At 40.7% G+C, this 10,881-nt stretch overlaps 1 long non-coding RNA gene across 1 annotated transcript; it reads left to right on the top strand.

Moving 5' to 3' along the window:
- Positions 1-926: 926 nt before the first annotated feature.
- Positions 927-4,107, top strand: LOC142766869 (uncharacterized). The gene is made up of 2 exons (XR_012884635.1): positions 927-1,294; positions 3,999-4,107. It is a non-coding gene; the product is annotated as an uncharacterized LOC142766869 (long non-coding RNA).
- The last annotated feature ends 6,774 nt before the right edge of the window (positions 4,108-10,881 follow it).

The following is a 10,881-nucleotide window of genomic DNA, read 5'->3' as shown; positions in this document are numbered from 1 at the left end:
GGTACACGTTTGGTACACGCTTCTGAGCACAAGAAAAACGCTTAATAGACTATCACTGAACTAGGCCCATAGCAAAAAATAGTGAGGGCGGAATACAGTTTGACATGATCGTTATGATCTAATTGCGCAGTTTTGCCCTCATAATGACTGGACTTTATATTGACCCTGATAGAAGACCAGGCAGACAGCATGCTCAAGAGAACGTGGCCTGGTTTATTGAGCTATATAAGAAAACAAAATAATGTGCACTTTCATAGTTTACAAGTAGGGGAATCCTGCTTAAAGTGAATGAATTTTAAATCACAATGTAAATAGTGCAGTTAAGTACAGCAGATGTGTGACGTTTAATTTGAATTGCAACAAAATTCTGCGGTCGCCGTTTGTGTGCTGCACATTTTAAAACAAAATAAATAAAACCCTTGTTGCTCAGGCAAGAATACTCGACTGCCACGTAGAGAAGTAGTGTTTGAATTGCATCCAATTATGTAAATTTTTGTTTTTTTTTAATTTTTCTCTAAAGCTTACACCAAATAACGTTGATGGTGACGGCCAACTACTACACCGGAATTGGCTGTTGTTACTCTATCGTAACATCTTTTCCCCTAAAACATTCTCTTTCCATGACTACTTGCGTGCCACGGTATCCGATAGGGCCAATTGTCAACTTGGGGCGAAAGGTAAGTACGCATGGAACGAGTCATCTTTTTGATGCATAGATTTGAACAAAGCACATGTGAAAGTTGATTGAAAAGAATTCTTTGTGTGCTTTTAATTTCCGTGTTCCTTACTGTAATGACACATTGTTTTTGATTCACCGAGCTCAGCGGTGTGCTCAATGTTTATTCATAAAGCGGAGTTAATATATCTGTCTAATATACTACTCAGCTAATCAAGAAAGATAGCTTAATGAGGTTCCGTTACGGCCATCATGCAGGCTGTCGACATTGGCACGTCACTAAAATAATGCCTTTCATTGAATGTCAATTAAGCACTAAACTATCTATATTCTGTTTTCTTCACCTGCTTGTTCTTTCCAAGCATGTATATAAAGGCGCCTTGATGTTAGCCAGACCAGGCAGCCCTCGTGGTGAGATCACGATGGCAAAGCTTTCAAGCTTCCGCATTGTCGTCTTTTTGGTCGCATTCGCCTGCATTCTATCAATTATGCAGAATGATGGGCAGTCATGTGCCTATGCAGTCCGAGTTATGCCCCCCGGTGCTCATGCCGGAATAAATATACCACGTGGAGGACGACCTGGTGGAGGAGGACGACCGGGTTCACAAAAGCGTCCTGGTATGCAATAATAGTTTTCTTTTGGATATGCATTTTAATAGTGCAGCTGTTTACGCTATAGGTAAACTCCCGGTCACCCTTCGCGAAAACTGTCATCACTATGACGCCGTACTCTCTCTTACCTCCCCGACCCGTTTGTCAGGCACGCAATCTCCCACTTTCCCGGACTAGTCAGCCGCGGGAGAGAACAAGGGCGTAAAAAAGGAGATAGAATGAAATATAGAGACAGATAGAAAGAGATACAGACGTGGAGAAAAACAAAGGTAACAGCACAAAAAGAACGTTGAAATTGGCAGGGGAACGAGATGAAAAAACATTCACGTAATAGAAAAGGAGGGCTCTGTACACAAAACGAAGCGAAGAAAGGCAAAGAAGTAAGCAGATCTACAAAGAAAAAGTGAAAGAAAGAAGGGCACGAAGCAGAAACCGCAAGAAAGGACGCTAAAGGAATAGGTAAAGACAGAAAACAATACTAAAAAAGGAATCCAAAAGACCGAAAGAGAGAACTTGCTGAAAAGAAAAGACAGTAAAAAAAGAGAAACAAGACAGGCTGCACAATTCGTTTTATACTTGCATCACTAGTGCATTCAAGTTGCCCGGTTTCGTTTTTTTTTTCTGTGCACTAGGCTAACAGTTCCAGCACCCTAGCTGAAAAAATGCTAGCAGTTCGAAGACGTGCCTTTGAAGGGGACGGTAAGAAGCAGTACTGTGCAATAATACTAAAAAAGAAAAAGGCTGTTGTTCTTGTTTTTCTATAAACTTCACTAACTGGTCTCCTTAACAGCATAACACAGTTTGATTTTATCAAACCTTTTGCCGCCTTTGTACCAGAAATACAATTTTTTAGGAGAGGTTACCCAATTACATTTGCATTTCTGAAACAATACTGTGTGCTACGTGGGTTAGCTAGTACCTCCGCAAATCAATGTGGAGATAAAAACGACATTCATCATTCACATAAGTACTATTCGAAATATAGTCAACACTGTTAGTGTATTGCTAACTCAGAAAACAGCCAGAACCGGTATTGCTTTTTAACGCCGTCCTTAGTAAGACTGTCCTTATTGCAAATAGAAGTTGCTTCTCTCGAATTTAGTCGGACACGCGCTGTTTTCTTGTGACACTTATGTTGCGATGTTGCGACAATCAAACCTCACTCGAAGAACTCTTCACCGTAGACAAGGGCAATGTCGGAAGGCACAGTACGGCATCTACGATGATGCCCTTCGCTCTAGACAATTGTTCTCGACCTCTTCAGTGAACACATTTGTGGGGTGGGTTTCTCCCGAGAAATAAAGTGGTTCTTCGTACGCATATTGTCTCCAGCTGTGGCATGAAAGCCACAGCCTGATATTTTTGACACGGCCATTCGAGTGCCAGCTAACACCACACGTGTTTCAGAAAGGACAATGGAACTAAACAAGCCGATGATTGAAGGCAGAGAAATGTTTTCAATAATGTGTTTTCTCTCGAAAGCGTAACGAGAACAGTATTGCGCACAAAAAGCTGTTCAGGAACGAGAACGTAGAGTTATCGCAACATGGTGCAACTCCTTGTTGCTAACAGCCGCAATGAAAATTCTCCCATAGCAGTCACTTTCAAACCATCAAATGACTTTGGTGACTCAAGTCACAGCGTGCTAGTGACTACACAATACTCCTGTGAGTTTGAATCGAAAGGTCCTACTTACGAGGCCATGTGTATGGAAATGTCAATTATGACCACATTGACGCGAGACAGACGTGGTATTCAAACTATATATTCTATATTAGCACATGTTCGTGCACCCTTTAAGAGACTACCAGCCCAATATTTAAATTAAAAATGGCCGTGACAGCGTGCGTCTCCTCAGCCCGGAATCGAATGAAAAAAGATTGGCACACCGCTCGAGGACTTCTCCGAAATATTCATTCCTTTTCAGCTCTGCTACGAGAAATGATAGACGATTTTGTTTTGCTTTTAGGGCACTGTTTAGCAATAAAGAATAGTTATTCTTATACTTTCTGAATTGCTTCACAATATTCAGGTACAAGTGTAGCTGAGTATAACTATATATTTGAAATACATCACGAATGAAATATTAGTGAATCAGTTTGTTTCTGGGTGAAAGAAAAAAGAAGTTCTGATCCCGTGGAAGCTTTGGAGGACACTTTTGTATTTCACTGATTTCAAAACTGAGAGGGGAGGGAAAACTTAAGATGAATAGTAGAGCTGAGAGAACAGCAGTAGAGGAGAACGAGGTTTCTGCACTCATTGCTATACTAAAACATACAACTCTATTTCCATCAAAATTACGCTAAAGCCTCTGAAGTTTTGTATGACTGAGCAGATTTTCATATGTGCTGTATTGTTAGCCTTGACTCATTATTTTTGCTAGACTAAAACAACAAACATTTGTAAGACTCTACTTATTCTGGAGGCCATTTTCTAAGAACTTTCAGGTATTTCAGCAGCCGGTTCAGTCCTCTGTTCAATAGAAGCTCGTTTTTCATGACATTCCATGCACATTAAAAGAATTTCAAGCTTAGAAAATGCAATGTATGAAAATTTCTTTCTAATATAGAAAGAATGATAGGGGCAAGTATAATACCTAAATCCTTTCAGTACGATCTCATCCTAAAATTGAGTTTAATTTACTTATATACTTTCCATGCCCATTGAGCTTATTGCCATTGTTTGTTAATGCGCATTTATTTTTACCCAGGTGGCAGACCCGGAAGACGTTAGAGATGACGGAACTGCTTGTGCTGAAGAAGTAGCTGTCATGGTGAACAATTGCTGGAAGAATGCAATAAAAGTTTATGAGCGCATAACTTTGACTTATTTTATTACAATGGTGTTTCAGATCTAGTAATGATGCTGGTTATCAATACAGAACACGTGCAACTTTTTCGGCAGAGTGCTCCTAGTCTTACCATTTAACGGTCAAAATCATGAGACGTGTCGGTCAAATAACGCTGTCACTATTCCTTCTGCTATACCTCAGAAAAAGCTTTACGACGACTTCAGACGTAATCTTTCCGCATAACTGATATTATTGATGAAACCTTTTCACCTATGCGGTGGCTGTTAAAAATGATGATGCTGTTAAAAGCAAGAGGAAAAACCAGAATGGTCACAATAATAGTTAAACACTATCTGTTTTCGCACACTGTGAGGTAAAAATATAGTATACACGGTGAAAATGATGAACCACGCATGGTCACAGCCAGCTATTTTTTCCAGCTCCCAATATATCAATATCAGCCGTAGAGATACATTGTGTATTCAGTGATAATAGCATAGTCCACACTATACTAGTAAGTATCATTACGGTTTTAAACAGCAGTACATCACTAGAGCACAGGTATTTATGATGAAAACGTTGTGTGCTAATATCTCGCTTTTATTATCCAGGCTTTGTCACATGACTGCAGTTGTAAGCTCCTTTAACAGGGGCGATAGGAACGACTATGCTGGTGATGCCCGTTGTCAGCGTCATATTTGTGAGAGGCAAACGTCAGTATGTGACACTCATCGTAGTTCGAAACGTACACTTCTGCAACTGTGCACATACCTCAGCTACGCAAATACACTACCTTACACAATAGTTGAAATACTATTTGCATGCAACATGAGCCACACTACAATGACCGAGACGAAAACAATGAAACGAAAGAAGAAACTTGAGCAGTGTCCATTATGCACCACCAAATCACGAATGCTTTCACGTTGCAAATTCTATACATGCTATAAATGGATGAATTATTTCTAAACATTACACAGATTCAACCCCTCATCCATTTATACTAAATTACAAAGGTATTAAAGACATAAACAATTGTAATCATTCAGTGCACTGATAAACGCGTCCTAAAATAAATTGGCCCATAGAAAGATGTCCACGGAAACATGAAGCTGATGCCATATTCGCCGCCTGGAGTGTGGAGGTTTTTATTCCAACTGGCAAGTGATTTGGGATTCACCCAACTGCAAGTATACCCTTATAAGTGATATGGGAAGCTCGACGGACCAATAGTGCTGCACCCAATTTGAAACGCGCCACATGTTTAACAAGTGGTAATGTTCTCTGGTAATTATTAACGTCAGAAGAGTAATGCTGTAATCATGCAAACAGGAAATAGACAAGGAAAGCGGTTCAATATAGCGGTAGTGAGCCCCACATTAGTGCTGTGCTTACAACCACTCAAATAAACTATCTATATGTCCATTCATCCAAAATATCTATTTATCTATTCATTCATTCATACGCACACGTTTGGCTGCTTTCGTGGTCACCTCCATCACTTCGTGGAGACCTGGATTGGCATGGGATAGTATAAAGGTTTTACGATGACGACCGCCTGCTCATGACACGAGTAACCCAAAAATTCATTCATGTAAGCCATTAACTTTTTTCTCCAGAAACGTATGGCACATTATCACGAGCCACGGTTTCGGGTATGCGCAGCAGGCGATGTACGGTTTATATCTATACACTCGCCACGGCAGCAGAGTGCTGGTGACTTTCTTTAAGGGAGGAAATGCTTCCATCCTATTTAATTTCCTTCTGAGGGGTAGTGGAAACTCTCCGCTGTATAGAGTAGGCGCACTCGCTTCGACAGAGTGCTGGTACTGTAGGTTGAAGAAGAGGCAACAAACTGCCTTGTCAGTATAGAGTGATGCGTCCTGAATAAAGGGCATACAGTCTCCGCGGGAGTTACCCTAGTCTATCACACAATTTTACAATCTTTCAGGCTAAAGGACATCAACTGCCTCAAAGAGTAGAATCACTCTTTCTGCTAAGACTAACGTTATAAAATAGATCTTTGTCCAGCATTTTGTACGATCCAGCTGTGAACAAGTATGCTACCATAGATTTTGTTTTCATTTTCATTTTATTAAGGTTGTTATGACTACATTTCAAGAAATTCACAACACTGATTAGACCCATAGCCATAGGCAAGTAGGGGGTCTAACGGGAGAAAGTATACAAGGAGAATACAATTTGTACATAAGAAATGAGAACATCAAAAAACGTTGATTTTTCAAAACAAATTCCTAATGCTTACGTACCACTTTCACAATGAACATATGAAAAAAAAAACATTGCAATCATAAACAACACATTAACACATAACATATATACCCCTTACGCTACGCACAACTAATCTCGCAGCAACTGGTCTATGTAACCATGAGGTCAAGCATCCCTACTAAGGCTGGAAGGGCAACATCCCTATTGCAAAAACAGCGTACTTCTAGTATGTTCTTTGGCACTGGTACACGCTGGAGACACTGGTACACGCTTGTAATCACTGGCACTTCGCTGGGTGCACTGTGAAAAAGCTGTGTCGCACTGGTAGGGGCGCTGGCTCAACCGCTGTGATGCTGGTGCGCACTGCGAAGCGCTGGAATTTTTACTGGCAAACGCTGGTGAATACTGGAGCACGCACTGTTTCTACCAGCGCAGCGTGCACGTTATTGAAGCGTGTACAGTGGTATGTTTCGGTGTCGTTGGCTATAAAACGCTTGATTCAATGGCACGGAGAGGTGCTAGTTTAACATATACCAAGCATGCGTAATTTTTGTGGTGCACGTATGTATCGCAGCGATTATAACGCACATTTTTGCACATGCCCCCACATGTACCGGCTGTATTCGCATCGTCCGTGTATTGCTGTAACAATTCCAAGTTTAGCGTTTGTAAGCCTGGAGCTGCGTGCAACTCCTAACAGAAACGGGAAATTGTTTTTGCCATAATGTTGACAAAACGTAAAAGAGCACTCTCAATTGCTTCGCAAAGTCTTCCGGCAGAGGCGAGAAAAGAGTGGTCGTACGATTGCGCCACACCCCATAAATGTATATCTGGCCATGCTTATCCTTCTACTTGCTTTAGGTAAAAGTTAGAAATGTTCCGAATCTCAAATGCCGAATCTTCAATCATTCCAACTCGCCGCGTGGAGAGCGGTCTTACCCAGTGCCCGGCCCAGCGAGCATTAAGCCTGTCGGGCCGGCCGTGTTGGTATATATGTTAGCGGCGCTTCTTGCTTCGTGTACACACAACTTTAAAGTGTGAGAGTAACAGTAAAGTGTAGTTCAGACATCTATGAACTACTTTGTCTACTTTGTCTTGTGTCGAAGTTCGCACAAGGAGCACTGATGATCGAACGTCGCACTCTCAGCTAAGCAGGCTGTCACCGCAAGCTGCCAGCCGCACTTAGCCGGTACTTCTCTGACTGATATGTAACAACACGCAATCTTCAGTTGGTAATTAGGTACGCCTTCATGAACTGACTCCCTGGCGTGTCTTCAGCGGATTGCATAGCTATTTCTATGGGTGTTTTTTAAAATTTTTGCTATTGATACAACTGCATATATCTGTGCATCGGCACGCCCGCTGTATACTCCATTACAAAAATCCTATATATAGACCTATATTAAAATGTCCATATATCACTACATCAGGAATTGGGCATATCAGGCTTTATGTGAAATTCCCATATATTGGCCCTATAAAACCTGATATGCCCAATTTTTGATGTAGCCATATATGGGCAATATACAACTTGATGAACCTAATCCTTTATATACCCATATATGGGTGTTGCTGGATATGGCCATATATGGCTATATTTAGAAGCCTTCATATAGGCCTAAACATGGCCTTATATGGATACCTTTATATATAGCTATTCATATGATTCATCTATATGAGTTCAGCTTGTGTTGCTGGCAAAAATTATAGCCGCCCAAATCATTCTTCAGGTAGAAATATCGCTGTTTATTGAAATGTTTGCGTGCAGTCATCATCGTCTCCAAAACAAAGGCAGTACACATCCCCTCAACATCCTTGTTCAGTTGGGTTGTTTTCCTTATATCTCGAGTTATTCTCAAGATATAAAAGCTAAAATTGTAACTTAGCAAATTATTTTAAGTGTGTGGTTGGCACACGTTACTGTTAGTCCACTTTGCCGGAAGAGATATATTTTTTGTGCTTAAATTTTTTGCTTAATTATCCACTTTTTTATTTATCTCTTTATTTCATTACCCAAAGCACTAATTGGCATTACAGTAGGGGAGCATTTACAAAAAGTAGAATACATAAAATTAACATAGTCAGCCCAAAACATCATCAAAGTTGCCTCAATCCCAATCTGCAACACAACTACATATATAAACAAATATTATAACGCACCCAAAAAATGCAACACACTAATTCTAACATGGAATAAACAAATAATTTGAGATAGTAGAGGTGAAGCTAGAAAGCACTTGGTTTCATGCTCTCATTCTTTTGGTAAAAGTTCATTTTGAAATAGGTCAGTCTTGCATGCGATTTTTCTTATCTTGAAGCTATGGTCAACACGATCTGAGTCATAGTACAGTGCAAGTAAATATTCCACTTTATCAATTCCGACTTGACAATAATAAATAGCATAAAAGAACACCGTTTGAGTTTTGTAAAGAAATTTTTCACAGTGTCTTTTTTTCTGGCGTGCAAATGGAGCGTCCATACTGAGTCAAAACAAAATATTGACCTGCGGTTGACCGTATGAACTGCGTGCACATTGAATACCTTAAATGAGCTGATAATCAACCTTTAAGTAGTTTGGTCAAAAGCGATTTGTATGTATGATTGACATGTACAAGTATTGTGACAAGGAATAGCCTATAGCGTGACTGCTAAAACTGGTGCCTATAGGTCTCTGTGTGCGTTGGAACGGAGGCTTTTAGCGATATTTCTTGCCAATGGGACACTAAAAATGTCTGTTGTAACCGTAACCCACTTTCCGTTAAGGTTTTCCGTTATAAACTTAACAGTGGTAAAGAGCTAGTTCCGCAGATATTCCGGCAGAGGCGTCGGTGGCATTGTGTAAAATCGTCTTGTCCATGACCGAAAATTGAGAGAATAAAAAAACAAATATAAGTTTTTGGATTTGAGTGATGATTGAAATCTTGCAGGCCATTTGCTCTGCCACACAGCCACATAGCTCTACGGCACAGCCATGCATCTGCTCGGAAACAAAGCTTGATTACCTTCCTCTGGTTGGAAATGAAAGAAAAAAACTGTCATGCTTAACAAATACACGCATCCTGTAAACAGGTTTCACAGCACACCATTTCTTATCGCAGCAATATTGCGTGACACAAGCGTGCATTGCCATCGGGCATCACAACACTTTAATACCAACGTGACTTCTCAGTCTAAAGACAGCCAACCATTACACAAGGCACACACGTTACTGCGTGTATTCTCTCAAGACTGCGCAGTGGGTGCATAAAGTTCTCAAACATTTTACACACATATTATTGAGAAGCATGGTCTGCTGGGCGAGTTCGTAATTCTTCATAACTGAGTTGCGCGAAAAATTTTTAAGTACATAAGGAAGACACCTGGGCACAGCGCACACTAACAACTGACATTTTATTGAAGAAAACAGACATGTGGTTACCAAAACCCGTGAGGTGGAAAAAAATTCCGCCATATCCACGAAGTGAATGATGATGAGTGGGCGAAGCTCCGGAGGTAAACCTGGTAAACCATGAATCCTCTGTACATTTTGCCCACTCGATTTTATTACATCGCTCCCCCTAGCGTACGTCGCCGCACAAAATCGAACGATTGCCTTCAACCAATGACACGCACCATATGTGACATCTTTCCTATTTTATAAGATCTCGCATCTTTCATCCACTACAAGTACCGCTTTCTAGTTTATAACATCTTGCATCTTTTCATCATCAGCTACAAGTACCACCATCTAGTAAACACTACAAGAACTAAACGAGAGTTGGCTACATACAGGAGACGGTACCGCCATCTAGGGAACACTGCAAGAACTAAACTAGAGGTGGCTACATACAGGGGACAGTACCGCCATCTAGTGAACACTGCAAGAACTAAACTAGAGGTGGCTACATACAGGCTACAGGGGACGCACAGCCCACGCCCTAAGAAGCTTCGCCCCTAAAAATGATTATATGAGCTGACATCCAATCATCTTTTTTCACCGTGCGGACATTTTCTTTCACTGTACGGCAGCGCGCTGTCGTGCGGGAAGTATTATTTCGAATTCGATAATATAATTGTGAATCACAAAGCTTCTCTGGACGGACAACCATTCTCTAACCAATCATGAAATTGTAGAGAGTGCAGCTGTGCATCTTTGTTTGATGATACGGTAGTTAAAACTAGATTAAGGGAAACGGTAGTGCGAGAAATCGAGGAGGCGTATTTTATAAACAAAGCTGGTGATTCATGTATCACGTAACTCTCGGTTATGTTGCTTGCTTCTGAGGTAGCTTTTCTGGAAGCGCAACATTTACACAATATTTCTGCTCATCTAATTATTTCCTTTCACCACACGTGCTCTCGTAACTGCATATATATCTGTTTACCCCAATAATATTTCAGTTTCCAGTGTGCACTGTGTCCAGGTGTCTTGCTTTTGCATTTCAATTTTTTCGCGCAACTCAGTAATACCATAATATTGCTCGTGCTTTAAACTATGGCACCCTTTTTTTACACAAAATGCAGCCACGTGGGAAACCGTCATTGAGACACTTTCAACTTCCTCAATCACGCAGTAGTATTCGGCATATAA

This window comes from Rhipicephalus microplus, chromosome 7, assembly GCF_043290135.1.
Source record: "Rhipicephalus microplus isolate Deutch F79 chromosome 7, USDA_Rmic, whole genome shotgun sequence".
Taxonomy (NCBI): Eukaryota; Metazoa; Arthropoda; class Arachnida; order Ixodida; family Ixodidae; genus Rhipicephalus; species Rhipicephalus microplus.
The sequence above is the reverse complement of the archived record's forward strand: the minus strand, read 5'-3'. Positions and strand labels throughout refer to the sequence as shown.